Genomic DNA, 12,051 nt, shown 5'->3' on the forward strand with positions numbered 1-12,051 from the left:
CTCTGGTTTTGCTATGGGATAGCAGTATGTAATGGGCGGTTGACGCAATCACTCACTCTCCCATCTTGTAGAGCCAGAGTGGCTCCTTGGTACTCTGGAGAGCTTCAGGCTATGAAGCAAGTTGGACAAAGGCTAGAGTGCAACTGGCACAAGTCTCACTCTGAAACCCAACAAACACTGGTTTGGGCGTATAATCATGCCTACCATATGACAGTGTGGACTATGCAAGAAGCCTCATTGTGCAGTTCATTTTGTAGCTTCCATTGCATCCTCTAGCAGCCAATCCATGGAGTTATTTTGGATGACTCCCACCATGGGTGTGAGATCTTTGGGACGTTCAAGGGCATTCTTTGCCCAACTGGCTATACATTTTGAGGATAAAATTGGTCAACTTCTAATTGATTTTTTGTGTTATTTGTTCCTCATGATGCAGTCAGACTTTCTAGACATCTTTATTCAGGACTTTCATTGTCTGGGCATCCATTAGTTAGAACTCCTTATTGAAGCTTATAGCTTCAAAATCAGAAATAAGAATCTCCACTCCCATAGCTTGAAGAAGTGCAGTGCAGAAAATTGCCACAGTCTAGTATTGGAGGGTGGTGCTTGTCTGCCTGTGTGGCCATCTGTTCCCAGGCCCCACTCCCTTCATATAAGAAAAAATGTGGGTCTCTGGGAAGTCATAATCCACTGTTCTGTCATCTAGCGACATCATGTTCTTATAATAGGCAGGCACTTCCTCTGGCTTTGAGCTCTAACTGGAAGAAGGAAGATTTCCGCCATCTCCCCGCCATTGGCATGCAATTCTATATGACGGTATTTGGTAAACACAAACTGCTCCCTCGTTTATTCCCCCTTCTCAAAAGTTCCGCCTGTCATAAGTCTGCAGATTTGGATTTCAGACCATAATATGTAAACTGAATACCTTTATATTTCCCCCTAAAATCATGCTCAATTCTTTTTTGATATATATTTATTACCTCAAAATATTAACAGCCCTGAACATAGCCTTGTATTTCTGCTCCCTTCCTGCTCATCTTTGAATAACCGAGATCCAGCTCTAGTCATGTACAGTCAGTCACTTGCAACAACTAATAGGTCCGGATAGGGATGCGCATCCTCATCTGCATTAAAAGATATTTTCAGACATTTTAACAGGCCCCTATGTATTGCGTGTAACTCTCCTGGTCGTTTATCTAGAGACCAAACAGGCTTTTCTATTTTTAGAGCTAACAACTAACAAGAAACAGCAATAACAATAAACAGTGGATACATCTTATCACCTCCAACTGCCCGTTTGTTCTGACCCCATTTGTCCCTCAGCACATAGAGATGTGTCTCTACCATGGCATGTGCAGATACACATCTAGATTCACATCTCCATCTGTACTGGCTGTGCATGCAGAAACCTGGTTCTGAAAGCAAATCTCCATTCCTGGATCACAGGGCATTATCAGTAATTTAATTGGGTATCAGAAATGAGCTGTGTTATGCAAAATGAAAGATGTATGTACTTATTATTATGTTTTCATCTGTGTACATAGTCTTCCAAGTCCCATTTTATCCTGTAAATTAGGTTAGGAAGAGAGATAGTAGCTGGCTCCCAATGTCATCCATGGTTGAGCAAGGGTTTGAGCTTGGCTCTCCCAAGTCCTGGTCAAATCCTGTAATCAAGATCATAGAGCTTCTCTAGCAGTATAGTAGGTTTTAGCCAACATCTGATGCATATGCTCAGGAACAGTAGCGGATTAACAGCAAAATAAAGTTTCACCCTGTTGGTTTTCTAAATCTACAGAAAACTATTTTCTCAACATTTTTGACATTTATATTGTCAGAATTCCCAGACTCTGTCATATCAATAGTTTGACTTCACAGTTTTCATCACTATGATACTTCTTTAGAAAAATATTCATTCTAGAAATGCAGGTGTGTTATCAATTCAATACTGCTTTTTTATGGCTCATCTATTATTATAGGCCACTAATGTACACATTCAAACTAGATGAATCATAAATGTATGCATAATGAGATCATGGAACAAACAAGACACTGCCTGGGTTACGTGGTTTGGTAGGGCTGAAACCTTCATCGCTAGTTGCTGCAAAGCTGGTTTATCAAGCTCTGCAGGATTTCTCATGACATGTGGTGGACCCTGCTGTTGTGAAGAATGGATTTTGCACAAGGCATTTTCCTTGTTGCAGTGCACTATAGAAGAAAAAGAGATTCATTTTGCACTTCAGGCCAGAGTGGGGGGACATAGGGAATTTAAGGTGCAAGGACCAGTCCTTGTGTTCCTTAAAATTAAAAGTTGAAAAGCAGCCTCCTTTAGGAACATTGATATGATAAATTCTGTAACATCCAATGAAATAAGCCAAGGGCCAGCAACCTTTTTCAGCCGTGGGCCAGTCCACTGTCCCTCAGACCATGTGGTGGGCCGGACTATATTTTTTTGGGGAGGGGGGGAAATGGATGAATTCCTATGCCCCACAAATAACCCAGAGATGCATTTACTCATGTAAAAATACGCTGATTCATGGACCATCTGCGGGCCAGATTTAGAAGGCGATTGGGCCGGATCTGGCCACCGGGCCTTAGTTTGCCTACCCCTGAAATAAGCAATGCAGGGCCAATATATGACTTCTGAAGTCAAGCGAATTGCTTCTTTAGCATGCAGACTAAGTGCCAAATAAATTCAGGCATGTTTAAAAAGAAATTCACAGTTCACAAAAGGCAAACACAGCATTTATCCAGCAGCCATGACATTTAAATGCAGGAGATTGGTGCCAGTAGCAGTGAAATCCTGCAGCATGACACGCTGGTAATTCTTCAGCTGAGAGAAAACAACAATTCACTTAAATTTCACTCCTGTTCCAGCAGCATGCATGAACAACACTCAGGGTTGTGACCATCTACTATACTATTCCCGAGCTATCGCTTTAACAATTTTTAGAAAACAAAAAAGAGATAATACTTTATGTTGTGCACTGTAATTTTCAGGAGGCTAGGCAACATTGTGTGTGTAAGCAGGGGCAGCCCTGCCAAAATGAGGCAACTGCTTTAGGTGGCAGATGTTGGGGCAGCAGTGGCAGCCCCCTGTCTGTTCATAAGAGCCCTCTGGGCAGTTCAGTCTATTGGAGGACAGAGCTGTGTATGTTATATAGCCTGTTCCGGCCACCCTAAATTAGCCTGCTACCTAAGGTGCAACACTGCCAGCATTGTAGTAATATTCAACAGCCAATCTAGTTGACTTCTGCATGTGGATTGGGGAGGGGTGCCATCTTTATCCTTCATCTCAGAAGAAGGAGTGAAACTGGGCTGTGGATTCTGCAACTGCTGTACATATACCTGATAAACTAAATAATCTGAACACTAATCTCAAGAGAACAGAGGAAGGAACTGGGCCTCCCAGAATTAACACTGTTTTGCATCCTAGCAGAAGAAGTGCCAGTGTGTTCTCACAAACCCCATTCTTGCTCTGGAGAAAGGGGTTCCTTCTCCAAGTGAAGCATTCTGAGCAATGTGGCCCAAAGAGTGCAAGTGTTTCCACCACCCATGGTGGCTAGAAAATATTTTAATACTGTATTGTATTCTGAAAACTAACACTCTTCCCACTGATATACTTCCCAGATATAATTCTCAGACCCATAAACAGATAAGGGTTAACTTCTGCCCCCAATGATTATATGTCTCTGTGTTGTTTATCAGCCTCTGACCCTTTTTCATGGTGATTATTTACTCCGGAACAGAAGTGCCAGTGCAGTGCTGTCTAATAAGCAGGCTGACCTGGAACTTGAATTACAGGGGAAAACATAGGAGACCTTAATGAAACAAATAAGGTCCCCTTCCTGGTTCCACTGAATTTTAGCAAAAAAAAAAAAACCTTCCCTGAGGCCTTCCAAAAACAGTAGTTAAAGTGGCCATCATAAAAGATAAAGGGGGCAAAAACTCTGGTGGGCATAATCCCTGCCCTCAGTAAATTGAGTACTGGGTTCACACCATGTACAAATAGTATACAGGACATGGCAGTCCTGCTTTAAACATTAAATGAAGGGCTAGTCTTCCATGCATGGGACCATAACAGCTGAAAGCAAGTCTGTCAAACAGTACAGAGACAGCAGCTTGCACAACTGTAGCATTAATATGTTTTTTTCATTTCAAATAACTTAATTTGGCCAATGCCATTTTCTGATCGTTGCTACCTGCTTATTATTTGTGCATATTCAAAACCTGTTGAGTGCCTGACCTAGCCATGCTCATGTGTTCAACATGCATCTCCACACTCAGTATGTGGACATTGAAGCCAGGGCTAGCCCAGGAATGTGACATATGGACGGGGCCAGAAGCAGAGCCCTACTGCTTCTCCAGTAGATTCAAACCCTACATCCATGTAATGCATGAATGGGGTTTATGTATCACTCTTTTCATCATATTCAAAAGCCATGACTTCATGATGGCATTGCAAATTTGTACACCCACTGAGTGAGTACAGTGGTACCTCAGGTTACATATGCTTCAGGTTACAGACACTTCAGGTTACAGACTCCGCTAACCCAGAAATATTACCTTGGGTTAAGAACTTTGCTTCAGGATGAGAACAGAAATTGTGCTCTGGTGGCGCAGCAGCAGCGGGAGGCCCCATTAGCTAAAGTGGTTCTTCAGGTTAAGAACAGTTTCAGGTTAAGAATGGACCCCCCGGAATGAATTAAGTTCTTAACCTGAGGTACCACTGTATAGGTGAGAACTTAGCACGGTTTGCAGACAAGTCTGTTTTCCATATGGAGAACTGGCTGGTTGGCTACAAGAGAAAGCATTCCCCCCCCAACTCTGATTCAGCAGGGGAGGGGCAAGGAAGGAACAATGTAGAGTTGGTGGGAAGGCTCCAGCAGTTGTATTTATGGTAATCCGCTGGGCTGTAGCATCTGAGAGGCTATAGCATCTGTGAGGACCACATCCCTGTTGCCCTGCCTTACATTTTACCAGTAGAAAGTAATGGTGATATTCTCACCACCCTCTTGAATGTTTGCATTTGGTGTACGGTCACCCAAATTCACATATGGCTCATTTATATTTCATAGATAAAGAACACTTTAACATGATGCCAGATCTGCTATTTATTTCTCTCTCTGAGGATCAGGCCTCCCCTCATTCTTTTTCACATCTATAAAAAATGTTCCCATATCTAGCAAAACATGTCAGGATACTGGATACAAGTTCAAATGTCATTATACTGATCATATAGCTATGGTTGAAGGGACGGGCCTTGGCACTGCGCAAGATGCCTGTCGATTTCCCCACTAACATGGTCCAAAATAAGTAGCCCTTGTACCCTTGAAACCTGAAAACTCTTCCTCTGATTCTAACCATGTAATATTCATCTTTGGATTTAGAGAGAGTTTGATGCTTTCACTCTGGCTGGGATCCAAAGTGCTACTTTAGGTATGCCCAAGGGCTTGTACATATGCAATAGGATTTAAGACTCCCCCCCCCTCCTAATGCTAGACCCACCCATTCTGTGTTAGTGATTGCATTTGAAAAGTCAGTCAGTTTCAAAAGAGACACGCCAGGGTGGGGGCTGGTGTTTGATGATGACTTCATGGTTCATTTCCCAGTTATCTGCAGAAAGCTCCTGCAGTTGTGAATGATCCACTTGTGCATCTCTTATGTATGGTTTATTTGTTTCATTGGTTGCTGAGGATTTAATATGGTCAGCAATACTACAGAAGCATGGGTTAGGGAGCGTGTGAACTGAAACTTTGGTTTTCTAGTACTTTGCGATGGAGGGTGTGCCACAAACTGTGGTACAGCTCAGGAAACCAAGGAGTTTTCTTTGTATGGTGAACAGTGTAGTAATGCAGAACAATAGTTACAAATGTCACGTTTTCTTATGTAAATATTATTAGTAGCTGTATTGCTAGTAAATACAGCTAGTTGCCCTGGTCAGGGAATCATGCAAGGTGGGTTACTTTCTACTGGCAGAAAAGTACTCTCAAGTAAAATTTGATTTCCCGAATTGTTGCCATAGTTTTTAACCTTCTGCTAATCTATTACATTTTATTTCATATGGAGAATGTTTTGTGAATGCAAAGCAAGTGTCCTTGAAAGTAAGGCTCATTTTCTGCCAAATCGGCATATGAATTAGGATTGTATACTAAATATTTTTATTAGTAAGCATCCTTAATCTGGATACAACTGAGAATCTCCTCTCATTCCCAAATAAACCAGACAAAGAGCTCCGAAGAACTCAAAAGCCATCACTAGAAATGGATGTAGTTAAAATATATGTCCTTTTGTATGCTCTTTCATACTACTTATTACAATGCAATACTACAACGTTACGTGGCATGAGAATGATATTACTTTTCCTATATGTTTTACTCTGATTCCATATTAGAGAAAGGAGACGGGTCCTAAGCAGGAATGCTTTCACTTCAGCCTGAACAATCAAGGCTTTCTGGTCCATCCCTGTGAGCTTAGGATAAGCACAATGTGCTTAGGCCTTTTGGAGTGTATTTTTGCTGAATACCAAACAAAGGCTTTCCCAGCCCCTCTCTTCTCAGTTAAAAATACCAGAGCCTGCTGTGGATGGTCAATAAATCTTTGAGTTCTCCTATTAAACCGAAGGATTCTGAAGGACAAAGTGAATGGGAAACTTCAAGATTGGAGTTAATTGTATGACTTTGCTTAAATTATTTAGGCACTGAATAAACATTACAGGTGGTTCTCTCACTTCAAAAAGTAGCTTGTCTTGTGTGCATGAGAGATTTGGCAATTGTCTAATCAATGAGTTGTCTTGGGGTTCAAGAAAAAGGAAATTCACAGACACATGGTCATCACTTTTGATGGCTGAAAACATCAGGTGATAATTTGTATATCTGAAATAGGCACAAATTATCAAACATCTACAAGAAAGGGGTTTCATATTACTCGTGACAGAATTTAAAACCAAATAATTGCAATGAGACAGTTCATTCCTATTGAACAATATGGTGTGATACGACCTACATTCATACATCTGCAATTCAGCCTTGAGACAGGCTGCTACTGGGTATGCATTTTATCACATCAGAATCTGCAGCTGTAACTCCTTTTCAGTATTGTGGAAAGTTTCAGCATCTTGCCAGAATAATCAAAGTAAAGGTATAGCTATAGCAGCAGCAGCAGCACACATGCACACCTTAATTTTTCAGTCTATGTATGTAACTGGAACACACTCTTTTCTCAGTTTGCCACCAGCTGCCTGGGGAGATAGGATTGGGCCTAACAAAACCAGGCCTCCAGATAAACCAGCTCATCTGTAAGGTGCTACTGGATGATTTATCTTTCTACTACCAACAGAAAGATTAAGAGGACTCCCCTTCTCTTCTTTAGGAGGCCATGAAAAATTCCGAAGGAAGAGACCCTAGTCACTTTCCTAAACAACCTGGTTTGTACTGTATTGCCAAAATGTTACTGCCATGTTGGAACAGTATTCCTGCACTGTGCTTTAAAATCACTGCTTTTTGCAGCAATGTGCAGCATTTAAACTAGCTAAACTTCCATTTATAGCCAGGTCCTATGTATATTTACTAAGAAGAAAATCCCACCTAGTTTAATAACGCGTACTCCCCCAAAATTCTAAATAAGATATTCTGGTCCCATCTTATCTCATGCATTCTTACTCAGACGTAAAAACCCTGGCAACTGCATCCTCAGGCTTCTGGCTCTTCCTCCAGGAAATTCTGAGCAGCACTTTAGCCTCATAACAGCCTTGGGAAGTAAGTTGGGATAAAAGATAAAGTCTAGCTGAAAACCTGGGCTTAGTGTTTGAACTTGGATGGGGCCAGAATATCCCACAGTGAAGCCCCACTGAAGCCAAGAAGCCACTTTTTCCCCATCTCGCAGGAGGCAGGCACTAAACGGGCATATATGGAAATAAGCCCCATTGATTTTAAATTAAATCTTATTTCCATCTGCGCCTGCTTGGACTTGGTGTTAACACCAGCCGTCCCCGCAAGCCTTGCTTTCCGATATCTTTGCTCACAAACGCATCGTCAGCCGTGATGATCTAGTATTCGACTTAAGCCTCCCCACCCCAAAGTTGGTGGGTGTCCCCCTCCCGCCCTTCTCCTTCTCCTCCTTTCCTTTCGCTCCTTTATCCAAAGGCTGCTCGGCTCTCTGTCATCTCTCTCCTGGTAATTGGCAGCAACATCTGACAAGGGATCAACCGTTGCTTGCAATCTGTTCAGTGACATTGCACACCTGGTCTTCGCATCCTCTCCCTCTCCCACTCCAGCTATTTATACCGCTCCGGCACCAGACGCGTCCGTGGCTCACAAGAGCAATAACTTTGGGCGCAACAAGGGCACCGCGAGTCATTTTTCTCTTAGCCAGCACTGTCTGTTCTGCTCTGCTGAGGATGACACAGGGCTCTTTCTCGGCGCTCGTAAGCAATGCCCAAAGAAACGCGGCGGCTGTAAGAGACCCGCTCTCCCTTTGCGCAGAAAGGAGTATGGAAAGGCGGCGGCGGCGGCAGCAGCCTCTTCCGCAGTACACCTCCGTACATCCCCTCTTGCTCCATACAACGCAAGGGTTCTCCCCACCCATCTCGCCCCTTCCCACCCGCCGCCCTCGCCTCGTGCACAGCGAGCCGAGCTGTCTCTGCTCTTTCCCCCTAAGGTCTCGCGCCGGCAGGCAACAGCCCTCGGCTCTCTCTCGCGCAGCACGCGGGGCTGACTGATAGGGCGCCAGGAGGCAGGCAGCGCTTGTCCATTCGCAGCTAATGATCCCCGCCGGCACTTGGGCTGGAAAATGCGCGAAAGCTGCACTCCCGCCCCGCCCGGCGCCTTCTCCCGCTGTGAAATCCGATCCAAGTCCGGAGCCCTCGCTGCTTCCATTTTCAGCCAAGGCTGCTGAGGCCTGAGCCTCCCTAGGAGGAAGTACAATGAGCACCGTGGGATCGGGCCGGAAAGCTGCTTGACCCCTACGGCCAAGGAAAACAAGCGCTAGTGCAATGGAGAGGCTGAGAGGGCAACGCACCGACCGGGGAGTCCCGGGTTCAAGTGTCGCCTTGGCTACTAAGCCCACCGTCTTTTAGCATCAAGCCCACTGTCTACTAGGCCGGTGGCCGGGCGGTTCAGAATACCGTCCGACCGCATATGTCTGCATCCAGGGGTGTCAACTTGAATAAAATATTAGGGGGAGAAGGTACGTAATGCCCGCCCCACATCGCAGGACACCGCGCACGCACACCATTTGAATGGCAATGCCCATCAACTTGGGGAATGGGGCTCAAATATTTTACATCGGTCCCTAAGAGTTGGGTTCTATGGTTGCATAGGAAGCTGTCTGAACACTCTAGAAGTCAATGCCAAGCACTGTTACTATAAAAGCGATAGAAATTAGTGGGTCGTGCGCTTACTTCCGAGTCAAAACGCTTAAGTTCAGGTTTGTGTGATCCGATCCTAAGCACGTTTACCGAGAGAAGCACGTCCTAGGGCATTTAGAGGTTGTAGGTCGATCCTATGCTTGTATAAGCGAAAGGAAAGCCTGGTGCTATGTCTCTGTCCTCTCCGCGTTTATTCGCCCGCCCCCCTGAGCTTAGTCATTTGAAATACAGGACAGCGAGCTGCCTTTCGGTGGCGACGAAGGCGGGAGGGGCAGGAGCGGCCGGGCTCGCTGGCTATGGCAGCCAAACGCGCGAGGCAGCCAAGGGAAGCCACTTTTGCAAGCGATATATAATTAGCCCGAGCTGCGCTTTCTTCCTCTTCCTCTTTCCCTGAGCTTTCACCTTCAGATTCTGAAGGGAAAAGAGAGGGAGACGACGAACGCCCTTATCAAGATGGGATGGGCTCAGGGAGGGAGGCGAGTGCGAGGCGTCGCTTGGAAGCGGGCCAAGAGGAATTCCTGAAGGTTATTCAGGCTCCGGGCGGAATCCTGCTCTCGTTCTCCAACGCAAAAAGGAGGGAGGCAAACAAATCTTCATCACCCAGATAACAACAACCCAGATTACAGACTGCAGGCAGAATCCCCACCCCCGCGTTTCTGAGTTTCCTTGGACAAGACGTCAAGGCGCCCATCAACCGAGCGCTCTGCTCGCAAACTAGCTCCCGAGGGCTCGTTTTAAACAACGAGATGTTGGGCCACCTTTGCATCGTCTGCTTCTGTGGAGCAATGGTGGGGAACCTTTGGTCCTCCAGCTGCTGTTGGGCTACAACTCCCATCCTCTTTGGCCGCTGGACATGCTTGTTGGGGCTGATGGGAGTTGTAGTTTAGCATCATCTCTGGAGACCCACAGGTTCCCCGCCTCTGCCGCAAAGGGTCCTGATAGCAGGATCCCAGCCATTCTTACAGGGAAGTTAACTCGTTTCAATAGGTCGTATTTACGAAGAGCGGTGGTCTTAAGAGTCCTAGTCCTGGAATTCTGTTTGGCAAACCCTGCTTGCCTCAGTTCCGTTCTCCTATAAGAGAAGGCGGCAGTCCTAAACATATTGACTGGCTTTAGGTTTTAGCACGCTCTTTGTGGATTGAAGCCATGGCTTGCAGCGAAATCCTTAAAACTTGTAAGGCAATGCCTGAAGCCAAGTGAAACCGGACTCGCTGCTAGGTTGGCAGACACCTGAGCCAGAGGTCTTTGCTAGCCCTGCTACTGGTCCTTGTCACAACGTGATGACTCGGAAGTGCCTCTGAGTTCCGTGGCCCCCTCCGAAATCAGCTTGCATAGCGTAGGACAACCAAAAGCGCTGAGGGCTGGAGACGGCCCTTTCCCCCACAGCCCATACTCCATCTCTGAGGCCTATCTCGACATGCTTTCCTAGCCCTATACCATTTAATTTTCTCTGTCTGCCTCTCCCTCCCTCCTTTCCCAGCCCCCGATTCCCAGAGGCTTCCATGTGGTCGAGATTGCCCCTTAACAAAAGTACCCAAGCGGGGCGGGAGAGGCAGTTCGCACGCTGGCTCTGCTCCACTAAGTCTGCGCAGCCGGAGGAACCTTCAAGGACCGAGCCGCCACCCCTTTGATGTGCGACGCCGCCTGGAAGCGACAAAAGCCGAGCTCTCCTCTCCGCCCGGCCTCCTTTCAAAGGAAGGCGCTTAATTGTGCGGGCTCCTTGTTTGGGGAGGGAGCGGCAGGGAACTCCGCACAAAGTGGCGGCCAGCCGGAGCACGGCTACATCAAAGGTATTTATTTTGATTATCTCCTGGCTATTTTTGGCAAGAACTTTCCTCCTCTCTCGCTGCTTAAGTTTTGCCGGCAGAAGTGACTGTAATGATTCGTCTTTGTTCTCCACTGGATGTTTACGTTGCTCTTAGCATCACGTGCCTTTTGCTGGGACCACCAGCCCGCGGTTGCACTGGCTTGATTTGGAGTTAATCCTGGAAGGGGAAGGTGGGGGCGGTGGCGGCGGCGGCGGGTAACCCTGCTTTTATTAACTGTTTAGGTGTCAGCTAGTTCTTTTGCGCCGCCAGCTTCTTCTAACAGCTTGTTGAAACTTCTCTAATGGTGGGCTTGACTTTGCATTTTAAATGGTTCTCTCTACTGTACTTCCCTGGAACAAACCCCGGATCATCAAGTGTCACGGAAATCTCATTCATTGACTTCCAGCTCTGCTACGCCTGATTCTTGTTATCAAAACCTGGAGCCAAACCCCAAAGATGGAACCACCTTGTACTGGTTGTTGTCTAATCCGAGTTAACCACATTTCTGCTCACGATTCTAATCTGGGGTTATAATTCCTCGCGTAGAAGCATGAATGGACAGAAAACACCCTAACCAATCTTGAATCATTCGACGGCTAGTAGGATCAGTGGGCTGTAGGTGACTCCTATTCAGAATTTGCCGTGATCTTGACATTGGACCTAAAAAACTCCGTTACGCTGCAGTTCTAAGTATACGCTTACCTGAAAGTAGCTCTCAGTTAAACCTATAAAACGGAAGCAGGAACAAACCTGCTTAAAATAGGCCTCTTGTGGGCGGCGGGGAGCCCGAGACAGAGCATCAACTGAAGGGGTAAGCAGCTATCCTTTGGTAGACTATATCCAATGAATTCCAGTAGACTTATTTCCAAGTAAGCACACATG

The 12,051-nt window shown here is 45.8% G+C and overlaps 1 long non-coding RNA gene across 2 annotated transcripts in view; it reads left to right on the top strand.

The window, feature by feature from the left end:
* LOC309368716 overlaps window positions 1-12,051 on the top strand; it is a 53,959-nt gene that overhangs the window by 17,363 nt on the left and 24,545 nt on the right. For both annotated transcript variants that reach the window (XR_014167896.1, XR_014167897.1), the window contains exon 2: window positions 10,842-11,151. This is a non-coding gene — a long non-coding RNA (uncharacterized lncRNA). The remainder of the gene's footprint in view (window positions 1-10,841; window positions 11,152-12,051) is intronic.

This window comes from Podarcis melisellensis, assembly GCF_964234715.1.
Source record: "Podarcis melisellensis genome assembly, chromosome: 4".
NCBI classification, from domain to species: Eukaryota; Metazoa; Chordata; class Lepidosauria; order Squamata; family Lacertidae; genus Podarcis; species Podarcis melisellensis.